Source organism: Centroberyx affinis, unplaced genomic scaffold, assembly GCF_046629955.1.
Source record: "Centroberyx affinis isolate AG114_WGS23_722 - 3 ecotype Tasmania unplaced genomic scaffold, CSIRO-AGI_Caff_v1 ptg000618l_1, whole genome shotgun sequence".
NCBI lineage: Eukaryota > Metazoa > Chordata > Actinopteri > Beryciformes > Berycidae > Centroberyx > Centroberyx affinis.
The window spans coordinates 71,629-85,809 of record NW_027279248.1 but is presented as its reverse complement, the minus strand read 5'-3'; positions in this window follow the sequence as shown (position 1 = coordinate 85,809).

Below are 14,181 nucleotides of genomic sequence, written 5' to 3'. Positions count from 1 at the left end.
CCACACCAAGCAAGCTTGGGCAAAGGCTAATCCTCTGTCTGCATACCCGAGTGAATAAGTGCTTGCAGTGTGCATCTTTGCTCACAAACCATACTTCACTGCAAATCAGTCATCAATCAAGTGGAATTGTGAGATCATTCTGCTGTAGCCACCTGCAATTGAAAATAATATTAAAACATAGTATACAATAACCGTGAATACATCCACTGTGAATCACATCCGCCTGTCTTTGCCTGTCAGCGCTCCTCACACGATCCCCACTTCAGTGGATAGGCCTTCACACCAGAACATCCCACTCATTCATTTTTACTGGCTTTTCTGAAAGACACCCACTATGGGGGCCACTAAATCCACAACCAAAAAGGGAGTTTTACAGAAACAAGACATAAGGAACCACAACAAGACGACTGGAATGCAAAAACAAACGAGACGATGGTGAATTTCCAGAAGAAAATGTGTATATTTGTGTGCTCAGGATGGTAGGACCTTTGTAGCTGTTGATGTGTATGGTGCTGTCAAGTTTAGTAAGCGTTGGCATAGTATGCAGGTATCAGGTATGATTTGAGGAAAAAAAGGGGAAAAGGGGTAAAAAAAAGAGAGGCATTTTAAAATCAATGGAACTGAATAGAGTTCCAATTGTAATATAATTTAATATGTTTTAGATACATAGCAACATGTAATTGGAATGGATTTTCAAATCTGAATTTTTAAAGAGCTCCAAATTATTTGCACTCATAGTATATATATGATGGAGTTCTATGTATCTAGTGTAAAAAGTAGTGTAGTTAAAATGTATACAAGTATAAAGTACGCTTGACGTACTAATCTGCAAAATCTGTGTATTTTTATTTATTTTGGCAACATCTTTGGTTCATTGCTGTGATGTTTCTGCACTGCACTTCCCAGAGATCAATCAAACAGTGTGTCCAGTACTGTTATGTGTTTTTCTTTGGATTTTTCTGTTGATGAAGTTTGAGTTTCTGTAGGTGGCGCTCTTTTCCTTGTCTGTTCAGCCATGGTGGCTATCACTGCTCATGCTAACTACCCAGTTCTTCTTCTATTTATTACAAAAAACACTGTTTTTGCAGGGCTGGAGTGGGCGGTGGAGAGGTAAATCCTTCAAAATGTAGGTAGTCTATACTGTGTTAGGCTGCTTGCTACATAATATCTGATATCATCTAAGGCAGGTTGCTAGCAGGTTTGTGAAAAGTAGGCTGAGCAGTCATAGAAATCACTCTATTATAAGCGACTAATGTCACTGTAAGTAATTGTAGAACATAACTTTAATGTCGTAAACTTCAGTATCATTATCCTAAATCAGTGTTTCCCAACTCCTGTCCTGCAAGTTTTGGTTCCAGTTCTGCTTTTGCACACCTGATCCAATTAAGGTCTTAATGCTGATTGGTTGAGCAGTAGAAACAAATCTACCTGAACCGGGCTAGCACAAATGTGTGAGGACTGGACTGTAAAACACTGTCCTAAATTAATTATTGTTTAACCTGCAGTTACAGATCTACTTACAGTACATATTCACTGCCTGTAAATTTATCTGAAAATTATTCAATGCTTTCTATCACCTTTTTGTTTCCTTATTGACAAATATAGCAGTACTAACCTGTAAATATCTGAAATACATATGATGGCACTAAATAACTTATCCTTTATATCTCCTTACGGTGGTTTCAGAACAATGAACCGCCAAAGATTAATGAATTATCTAGTAATTCAGGATTACTACTGCTTTTTTGAAAGTGTCAGCAGAGTCCACAGATCTGAAGTCCAATGGAAGAGCATCACAATTTCAAAGGCTCTATCATCTTTAGAATGGAATTGTATTAGAACATTGACCTCCATAATGACTGAATTGTGACGTCATCAACCTCCTCCACTGTAGTTCACCTGAACATTCAACCATTCATGTGTATGTGGAATAATAAGCAATAAAAAAATATCACAAACTATGCAAAGCACTGAGGAGATGAACAATATCACGTGTCCCCAAGTATTTGTACAGTTAAAAGTTAGAAAAGTTAGAAATCAGATGACAGAGTTTGGTTGGAGGAAGAATAATTTGTGGAGGTAGAACCAAAGTGTGTTGCTTTACAAGAACGCTAAGGGAGGCAGAGACTTTCACACTTCGGGGAACCAACACCCAGCGGCCCATTGTGTGGCACTAATGAGGGTACTTTATGTGGAAAAAATTGTCAAAACTGTCCACATTTATTTTCCAAGTATATGTTTTTTAAATTCTGAAAATGTAGGAATGCAAAGCCCAAATATTAAATATTTAAGAAAAGTCATGGAAGAATGAGTGTAATTGAAATTCCCATGTGCTATATATATATATACATATACACATACATATGCTGCTGCTTATATGTACACACACACCACAGAGTCTATATTTTCAACTATAAGTAAACATACTTATGTAGAATTTATCCTGGGATTAGTCAAATATTCATATATTTTAATATTAATTAATATATTTAATAATGGTAAAATATTAATGAATAATGTGTCCTGGAATCTATAATGTATCTCATGAATTTCAAAATAAAAGTAAATATATTCATGAATAACATACCATAGGGTAGGACCAGGGGAAGTATAGTATAGTGGGGGTAAAACTTTGATGTTGATAATTACTTGGAGGAGAATGATGGCTATGTGGTAGAGTAGAGCTCCAGGAATAGCCAAAGGGAGGGGAAGCCTGTTTACACTGGCAAAAATTTAAAAGGCAGAAGGAAAGCTAATGTAATAATATATGACTGAAAACTTCTAGAGATTGCTGCATGCCGTCCCCCTGTTTCTTCTTTCTCTTCTTTCTCGTTTTGGGTCAGTGCATGTAAATGTCATAGTAACTCAGTTAAGCTCATATTCCAAGTTACGGTATTAAATGGGTTATTTTAGCATGTGAACATCTTATTCCTTTCACTTTTGGTTCTCACCGTCTTCGCAAACTCACACTCGCACAACATTACATTTTGAAAAAACGGCAGCGAACTGTACTTACTATTGCTACTATCACTGTTACTATTCATTTATTTCCCCTGTATTATAAGTATGCTCAGTCAAAGAGGGAGGGGGGAGCTGACGGCCGCATCTTTTCATATTGCATACAAATTTTTTGCTGGCGGACTGTTCTCTCTGTGGGCGGACACCTCAGGTAGACAGGAATATTCTGGCACCTGGTTTATTTATGGAAACACGGATCCTCAATCGCAGGCTATCAAAGGCGCATGTACACAGCTTAAACCGAATAAGACCATAAGCGGCGTATGGCCAAGAGCCGGGTTACTCCATGCATGTAAATTTAGCGACTGTAAACTACCCATTGGTATTATGACAAAAAGCTTCTCACTCTTGAATGCAAATAAGACTATAGTACAAAAAGTGCAGAAACTCAACGCCTGACATATTTCCTAGTGCACATAACTGCAGTGACGTCCCGTGCTTAGGAGCTCTTTCTCCTTCGATGGTTTCAAAAAAAGTTATACATGCCTTTGTTAGACTAAGACTTTTTACTGTAATGCTCCACTCTCTGCTCTTAAAAGCTGCAATTGGTTCAGAATGCAGCCACCAGACTCAAAGGAAGTTTTTGCCACAATTTATCCTCATCATCTCTACACTGGCTTCCTGTTCGACGACAAGGTATTTCTCCTAACCCATTATGTATACTGACCTTGCACCGTTATACATAAACGAGTCCAGTGCCCATTCACAAAAAAAACATACAATAGGCGTAGGCTGTCAGTCGCTTGCTTTGAGCCCCGCTGCTGCACAGAGAACTGTTCGCTTGTTTATTCGAAGTTTATTAATATTGAACGTGCCGCGTGTCCAATCCGACACTGTACGTCCTTGGGTCCCCAGCAATACACCCACCAAGTGTGAAGTAGATCGGACGAACGGTTCTCGAGATATGCGAAGGACACATACAGACAGAGATTCCTAGCTTTATGGTATGATGACAGCCCATTCGTACTCTACAGTCATAGAATACTAGTCTATTAGCCGTTTCGGGGTTTTAAAAAAGACTCACCTGGACTTTCTCCTACAGAACACACTGGTGTGAAAGTCTGGTCTGTTTGCATTGTTGTTTCTTTTCCCGGAGATCAATTTCTCCATGTAATCACTGCTACAAACATGATCCAATGCATTGTGTGGACTATGGTTGATTATACACACACACAAACACACACACACACATACACAACCGCAACCACTACATATGCCTCATTCACTTATAAACATGCACAGATGCATTCATTTGCACACACAGACTCCCCCACTACACTGCTATTTTTGTGTCTGGATGTTGCTAGGTTTTTTTTCCTGTTTCCTGTTTTCTATTCTTTATTCTTAATGGTTTTATGATATTACTTTAACGTCACTTTGCTTTCTTTATTGTTTTCATTCTGTGGTTAAAGTGTGCTGAAACACTTGTGTGGAATGCACTTTAAATAAATAGGATTTGATTTTATTGGAATGATATGGAGAAATCATGGCCCTGATTGAATCTTTTAGTTGGTGGCAATTTGTCAATACGTTTGTTCACTGGACTGAGTCTGTTGCAACCATTTCACCCCGATGCTGACAATGCATAAATGATGCAGTAGTCAAAGTCACGTCAGGTTTGTGCCTCAAGCAATCCAACTGCAAAGAAAAACAGACCAACACCAAGGTGAAAAGTATGGTCAGTGAACAACAACAACGTCATCAGTGACTCCCACATCAACTGCGATGCTGGCTTATCTTTAGACTTGTTTTTTTTTTTTACCGCATCCAGCATCCTACTTTATAAAATACATTTCAGTTTTCTCTGCAAACCGTCATGGATTGCAATGTGAGGTACAGAATGAATGACAATAAGAAAGAGACTATACACAGTCAACAAAAATTTCTAGTATAAACATGGGGAAATCTAAAGACACCACAACTTGAAATATCCAGTAGCTGTGTGTGTGTGTGTGTGTGTGTGTGTGTGTGTTCCTCAGGCGAGTCCTCTTGGGAATAAGGCTTGTGTAGATTTAGTGTAATGAACCTTCTTGGGATTACACTGCAACGCGCCGGTATTCCCAGCCTGCTGTCCATGCTGTCAAACAACCTGCAATATGTTAATGTCTTCAACAAATAAGACCATCTCCTGTCTACTAGATATACCAATTTGTATATTTTACAGTGGAAGCCAGTACTCAAAAACTGACTTTCTAATCAACCAAAAGGTCAGAAAAGAAAGATTAAGTGTATTTGTAATACCAGAGATCCCATATGGAGTGCTCCGAGATATTTACTGTATAGATTTAACAAACATATGAATTCAACTTTTTCTCGAGACAAACAGTACCACAGATTTGACACGATACCTTTCATCACAGGTAAGAAGAAGTCACAATGTTCTTTACTTGAATCTTTAAAGGTAGATATTCTGAGCAAAAGATCCTAAATTATACTAGAATAACCGTGAGAGTCACCACCGTGTTCTATTCCCAAAAATTGATTGGTCCCTACCATCGTTTGAATGGTGGCAAGAAAGGCTTATCATTTAATTGCGTAGAAAATTGACAGCATATGAAATCACCAGAGATAGTACGATGAGGCATGCTGTGGCAAAGACACAAAATAACCACGTCCCATACAGGTCTGATAGTAAGACAATGCAAATGGAGAAACCTGGTAGGGGAATGAAGGCAAGTTGTGCGATCCATGGGATGCATGTAAAGGCGGCTGGTGAAAACTCCACTACAGCAGATTCATTTATCACTGGAATAAGTGAACAATTGGGCAGATTGTTTTCAGGGATACACTGTGTGCATCTCCCAATTATAATTTACATGCATAGCTTTCAGTGGTAAAGTCACTGATCTGATTCAGGAGGAAATCTGCTATGCATAGGGTAGCAGGCTAAAAAAAATCTCATTCTGAGCATAAACATTCTTTGATGTTTCAGTGATATGCAAACAAGACATACAGCAGGGAGAAATTTGTCCCTAAATTGAGACAAAATTCATTTTCAAAAAGTCAGTCGGCATTGCAGTGAATTTAGCACACCACTCCATGCAAATGTCCAAAGGCACGTACAGTGTTGTGACTTGATTTGAGTGGAACCCTTAGGCCATGTACACACTCACAAATTAAAACATTTTGGAAACCATTTCAGCTCCTTAAAAAAAAAATGTAACCTTACTTACCCCTCCAAATGTTGTTGTGGTGTTTTAGTTTTAACTGCCTAGGATCTATTTTTGGAAATGGTTACCCCAATGACCATGAATAAGAATAAGCTAATAAGGTATACTAAGGTATAGAAAATGGATGGATGGATGGATGGATGGATGTACAAGAAAAACAGTATTGTGTCTATCACATCATGTGTACTTGCACAGGCAGTTAAACAATTCTGTGAGGAAATACATAAATGAGGTAGATTTTATGTATCTATTTTAAGCTATCAAATCACAGCCCTATTGTTCATTGGGTGACCTTAAGACATCATACAATAGGCACAAAAAACCCTTTTACAAGGTGTGGTCCAAAAAATAAATTTGAAATAAGAATTATGAACTGCAAAATAAAAGGTCCCATATTCTACATTTTCCAATGTTTTATTTTCTTGATTTGATTTTACATGTTCATTTTCCATCTCTCTGAGCCTTACCAAGAACAGGCTGTTTCTGTTGCTGTGTCTGTAAGGCTCATTAATATTAACGACCCTCTGTTCTGATTGGCTAACCGTTTCAAGAGTGAAAATGTGAGACACCACAGCCCGGCAGTGACAGGCAGGGAAAACTCTCCGATAAATAAGCAATGGCAACTGCTCAACCGCTTTGAAAAAAAACACTTTGTTAGTCTATTATTTCTTACAAAAATGATAATGAGCAAACCTTTGTGACGCCACAAAGTTACGGAAGTCCAAACAGTTTAGAGGCTTGGTTTTCTAATATGGATTGTGTGGATTTAGTCACGATGTTTAGATAGCACATCCAACTCCTTTATAATCAAAGAGGCAAGGGAAATGCCGTTTTCCACAATATGGGACCTTTAAGAAGACACCAGTCCAACAAACCTATCTATTCTAATGCTGAATGCCAGGCAGAGGCATTGGATCCTATTTTTAAGCCTATATGGTTTGACTTGGCCAGAAATCAAACCCCATGTATTCACCTTTTAACAAGTACAGAACCTGCACAGACCCATGCATACTACAGTATGGTCCTACATGTTCCTTTTTTGTTTTATGAGATGTGTTTTATATGATTATCATATACTATGTCAGGAAATTATTTCTGACTTAAAGGAGCAATGTATTATGCATCCAAATACATTAAGATCCACACATATATTGTTTACATAGCTCATACATAATTCCAAGAACTGCTCAGGATGAACATCTTCAGACCAGTGAAAGCAGCAGGCAGCATTCTCCACATATAGCAGAGCAAAATACAGTGGAGCTAGAAAATAAAGTAGCACTTAACCAATCTTTGATTAAAGCCCCTTATGGAGAGACCACTTCCAACTGAGAGTAAACTGGTGTCAAAGAATTTAATGCAATAACTTTATTTTTGCAATGGGCTTATTTATTTATTTCTTCATTGATTCCCTGTTTTATCTCAGTGTATAGAACACAATTGATGTCAATTGTCCATTTTTACTTCCCTTGGCTGTGAAGCACTTTGTAAATTTGTTTTTGAAAATGTATATATATATATAAATAAACAAATCATTATAATAATGATTCTCTTATTGTCTCTTATAATTATTTGATTTTGTTGTCCTAGTGAAATATTACATTTCTTGGTAAGCTACTGATCATGCATGCATCATAAGTGTCTTGAAGTGACCAAAAACTGACAGTCTTCTGGTTTTGGGGTGGTAAAGGCCTAATGACTAGAGATGAAATATATAATTTCTGTCAAGTAATACAAACCCCATATAGACTTATTAAAAATCAGACCACAGATATATTAAATCAGAGCCTCAATCTGTTACTGAATCCTAACGATATTTGATACTGTACCTATTTGTTGAGCACATTTTCAATATTACAAACAAAATCCTGACATTTAATCACAAACTTGACTTTTTAATAGGCCTATTGATAATGTATAGTAACATGCTTTAATTCAACCGTATAGTTAGTGTTTATTTTTAGTTGAAGATGGAGTGATTTGGAATTTCAACCTTGATAATTGAGATATCATTAGAAAAGGGTCATTTTCAGTAGATAAAACACCATGTCACTATAGTATACTATTAATATATGTCAATAACTGCTCATGCGAAAGAGGTGATAGATCTCATATATTAACCTCATTGCATGCAAACCTGATAATTGAGATATCAGTGGAAAAGGTGGAGGTGGTTTCAGGTCTCAGTAAACGTCATGTCTTTGCACTATCTTGGGGCGGCTGTGGCTCAGCAGTCCGCATGTCGAAGTGTCCTTGGGCAAGATACTGAACCCCAAATTGCTCCCGATGGTTGCGCCAGCACCCTGCGTGGTAGCTTGCTGCCATCGGTGTATGAATGTGTGTGTGAATGGGTGAATGTAGGCATTGTTGTAAAGCGCTTTGAGTGGTCGGTAGACTAGAAAAGCACTATGTAAATGCAGTCCATTTACCATTTATTGTCAGTCAGTCAGTTTTGGCAGGAGAGCTCAGATAGAAGAGAAGAGGTGCCTTGTCTTCTGGGGGCAATGTGTTCATTCATCCATGTCACACAGAAAAGATAACTTAATTAGGAATATATGAAGGAAAGCATTTTATGAGCATAAATATTGGCCGAGCTATTTCAATTAGCAAAGACAACTGTCAACAGGTTAGTTTCTCTAAGTAGCAAGGCCAAGCAAAACCCTTTATTTCATAGAACTGTGAAGGTCAAAATGTTAATAGCTGGAAAATAAATATGAACAAGTTCAACATAAGCAATGAGAAGTCATTCCACATCCCGGGGTAATGAATAGGACTAATACATTTGCACTTGTATGACAAAAGGAAGGGGGCCTGAAGTTAGTCACCCACAATGCGCCTTCTATTTTTACCACTATGATGCAGAATGAGTTTCACCACTACACCGGATTTCATGAGTACATGAAAAACTCTTGAGAACATTTTCAAAAAGATACTGACGGCATTCTGAAAATTTTAGGACAACTTTGGCCATTTTTGCCTGCTTAAAAATACAACTGACTTGAGGATGCTGTCTGTGGTCGACCAGCTTAAAACTTGGCAGAACCTCAAATATCTAATTGACCGAGCAGAAACCAGCAATGGGCCACAATGTAATAATATTCTATTTAAGTCATAGTAATTGGATCAAAAATAAATCTAAGAATCCAAAAATGTTACATATTTGATTTAGATTAAATAATGGACTAAATAGGGTTAGGGCCATGGTAGCTAAGGTGAACATGAAGTAACTTCTGTGGATTTGAAGTTACAAAGTATTGGTCAAAGGAACAACTGTATCTTTTACATTTTTGTCTCACTGGTCAGCACACCATTACACCTCTTTTTAAAAAAAACATAAATACCCTGTGAGAGACGAAAATAGATTTGAATCGGCGTACATGAATGTAGGCTTTTTTCTTCTTTAAGTTTTGTCCCAAAGCTTAAAGGGATTGTTTGTGTAAGAGGCTCAAACAATCCCGCTGATCTTCAGTTCTGTTATTTATGAAGCTTAGAGATGCACATGAGCACAGAGCTTTTCAAGGGAGAGTGAATAAACCATATTGTACAGGCAAGAATTTGTTTTTACTCTTTGTTGTTACAATGAAATATCTGATTTCAAGGCAGAGGTTTCATCTGCCTAACGAACCAAGGTCACGCCGAGAGACAGAGGATAACTCATCCAATTTCTGTGGAGGAAGAGCTTGCTGTTTGGATGACAAAAAGATCAACTCGCTTCGGCTGGCGTTCACTATAGATGACGAGGTCAAAAGGAGATGGCAGAGGAGTCTTAATTAAAAGTCATTGGTGATACGACCCAAATTCAGGCTGTCCAGTCATTTCATTACTGACAAAGAATCATTACATTAGACGTCAGAGCGGATCAATATTCTGACAGGGTGAGGTACCCTCATTCCCATCTCCCACTCCAAACCTGTGCGTTGACTGCAAACACCAAGCAACAAGAAGGATGAGGTCAAAGATTTGTTCAAATCAGCACCTCCATCCCCCCAGCTAAGATAGGGGGAATCACTCTTCGTTTGTCGAGGCAGACTGTACCAGCGAGGCATCATTAAATTCCTTCTCACTGCTTATTGTGCATAATTCATATTCACCCGTTGAAATATAAATGTTGCTGTGTTGCAGAAACTCTGGTAGACCAAGGCACAAGATGAGGGCCAGAATCAAACCCCAAGTGGGAGTTCAGGTTCAAGGAATAAGGCAAGGGTGAGGAGTCCTTTGGACAGTTCTGGATTGCCTGCAGCAAAATCAATTTTGAATGTTATCCTCAGACACACGCTGAACTGGTAAACATAGATGGTCTTTGTAATTGGTCATTATGTGAGACATTTTCTCATTCAGATTATTCTACGCAGAAGATCTCAAGTCAGTGATAACGCCGTGCACCACAAAGATATTCAATTCACATGAGTAATTCATAAGAACACTTCCAACACTGAAATATGCTCTACTCATTTCCTTATTGTCAGGATGACTCCACTGATGAGCAGTCTGGACACGCTGTTGTCTGGACAAACCAAACAGCTCTGTACCTGCTTCCCACAAGCTCCCCCCCCCCCCCCCCCCCCCCCAAGTTCCTTAATTTCTTTCAATTATTCAAGCTTTGCATTTTGATGAAGAAAAATATTGCTGTTGAAATTTGGGATGTCGGAAAAAGCGGAGAAGGATCTTCCCGGAATACAGAGATGCCCAGGACAAAGAATTGCACAAAATATTGTGAGTTTTGTCTCACCATAAAAAAAAGATAGCAATCCTGGCCTTAGGAGACACCAAACAAAAATCCAAACACCACTGACATATGAAGTAGCTTATTGAACTATATGGCTTTCAGCAAAGGGACGGTGTTATGAGAGTGCAAGATTCAAATTCAATACAGGGCACAGTTTCTAACCACTAACCATAAAATCTATTTCACAGTAGTTACAACTGGTTCGTGACATTTAACCAATACACAGGATCTGATGTAACTATATCTTGTGCAACAGCAACATGTACAAAGAGTCATGGTGGGTCCCCTGCATTGACGGCAATGTGAATGTCGCAGCCACTGGTTTGGCTGGAATGTTGGTAGCAATACAGGTTTGTCATGCCCACTGCAAATGTAATGGCAACACTTATCAGCAGCCACGTCTCATTGTTTTGGTACACAGTACACATCACACTGGTACACATCTTGTTACAAATATGTTTCTAAATGCATGGTGTATACGTATGATCCCTGGAGTAGGGCTTTAGAAGATGCTGCCCTGGTTTATTGTTTACGTGAAATGTGTTTGTATTTGCACTTGAAATACTGAACACTCTGAAAACTGCTGAATTAAAAAGATAAAATCGATCGTTTTTTTTTACTGACGATGCAAAATATGTACGTTTTTGTAGGTGCGGTAAATTGACAGGTAACAATACAGGTGTTTACTGTGATTTAAATACAACTGATTACTCTAATTCCACAGAAGCATACTGCTATATATCGGTAATTTCATGGTTATGTTGACCATGAAGTCACAATATACAGTTGTCACGTTATTTACTGTGAAATATTTATGGTAAAATATTGTGAAAGTCATCCCGCTATCAGCCAGTAATATACAAGTCAAATATTTTACAGTGTATGTACAACCATCCACATGGTAGGATAGGCAGCAGTCTGCAATGTCTACAGTGTGAAAGTAAAGTAAGTCAAATATCTAGTTTTATCATTTATTCATTTTGTTCTGATTTACCTTTCACCTATATTGTGAAACAAAGAGACCCTGGTAGAAACATATAAGTGGAAACAGATGTTTCCACTTATATGTTTTCTAGGTTTCCTGTAACATGACTTCATGTATGGCATATACATGTGATCAAGGCATGTCCTCTCTCATGGCTTTGTGCCAATTGGTTGAAAGTATTTAAGAAAATATGCATTGACCAACCACAGATCATTTCTTTGTCTCTTAGAAAACTATATAAGATCAAGTATTCTGTTTTTGAGTTGAGACATACTGATGTAAGCTTTGGGTGTGAGTCTATTGACTCAATACTAATCTCATTAATCTTCAATTCCGTCAGTGCCTGTGTCTTTATTTTGTGTATGTGTCCAGTGTTTCAACAGATTTCCACGACAACAGCATTAAGAATGTGTCTATTGCAATGGGATAGGCAACAAACTAGAAAGTGTAGGAACAAAGAACCAGGCCCATGGCTACTCTGTGGAAACTGGTTCTGAAACATGGAAATTTTCATAAAGGAAAGGAAAGGAAAGGAAAGCTTAGGAATTTAGCAAAGCATTTGATCCTTATTGCTTTCAAGCCATCTATTTTTCCTCCCTACATATGGTGTGTCGCATCTCCACAGCTGATGAGACCTCTCCTGGTGCTGCGCTAGCTCTGCTCACTGCTGCGCTCACTAGAGGATCGATACAATCTCAATTTATTCTTCCCTTAGTCACAGAGATCTAGCTTCCCTTGTTTTCCTTGCTACTATGTGAGTAAGTGCTCTTCTTGTGCCGTGATCCCTGCGGAGTGATTCAGTGTCCTCGCTCCTGCAGCCTCCCAAATCCTGCTAAGTTGGCCTGCTTTCAACCCCTGAAACATTATCAGTCAGTGAGCGTCGTGTTCACCATCAAGAGAAAAGCATCATTTCTGGAAACATTACATTTTCCAGCTGTTGGCCCTTACCTGCACAAAAATGAAAAAGTTCCAAGCCTGGAGTGCCACCTGTATCCACAGTAACAGGCAGCCTGGAGTTTTATCTTCTTAGTGTGAACTGACGTGAACCAAAAGTTTTAGAGATTTTTATCATAGACCAATATTGTACAACCCCTCTTGTGCTTTCAGTATTGAATTGCCAAGGTTTAGTCAGTGTGTTGTGTGGGTGCGAATTTGTGTGTGTGTGTGTGTCTGGGTGTGTGTGTGTATGTGTGTGTGTGTGTGTGTGTGTGTGTGTATGTGTGTATGTGTGTGGGGTCACTTAGCAGCGGCCTTGAAAGCGGGTTATTTCTTAGCTATGGCACAGTATTAATGATGGGAGTGCAGGCTGGTGTAGTTGATCCTATCTATGGTGCTCATTCATTTTACCCTTCCTGTCACAACACTGTGTGGAGAATGCATGTAATGAATAATATACCAGAAGACTAACAGCAGGGTAATTACAGGATAATGAATGCACCTGCGTTTTGCCCACAATGTCAGGAAAAAAAGACTCGCAATATGTTGGAAATCACCGCTGCTCATCCCAGGAGTGCACTCATTCACATTATGGGGAACCACATAGAGAAAAGCTTGTGCTATATAGTGTACCAATGGAGAGAAATTAGTTTAATAGATTCAGCTGGACAATTGTCTATCAAAACAATGCTCACCACACCACTGTTATTTGCAATGATGTATTTGTCTAGTGAACATTTTTTTTTTAAGCTGAAACAATCCAGTTGTGTATTCCAGCATTCTGGTATCGACAAAGAGATTGCCATGGGGTGACCGGAGCTATTATAGGGGACCAGTACCATATAAACAGCACCAATATAGTAAAAGTATACTGGCATAGACATTTAGTTATATTTAAGTGCCATGTCCTCTGGGTGCCCAGGCCATTGGACTTGATAGAGATGCTGAATCCATGCATCATGTGTGTAACAAACATACTCCTAAACAAACTCAAGCAGCTCAGGTATAGTGGCATTTCCTTTATCCTGGCTTTAGAAATCAAGTATGCCACATAGAAACGTATTTCAGGTCTTTCAAGATCATCTGACCAAAATAAATGAGTAGAAATAGGAGTGATTTTACTATAAAGCACACTTCTCAGCTCATAAAATAAGGTGTAATAGAACATTAAATTAATTTCATTCTCAATTTCCCCCAGATCACATAGCAAATAAAAGTCTGTCCTCCTCTGGTATACCACTGAACCTACCTGTTTTTATAAAGTAGCTATTGGTAATGCTTATGATCGTATTTTTGCACATGCCTTTTGAATGGGTTTTGTGTGACTTTCAGTTCCAGCTTATAGC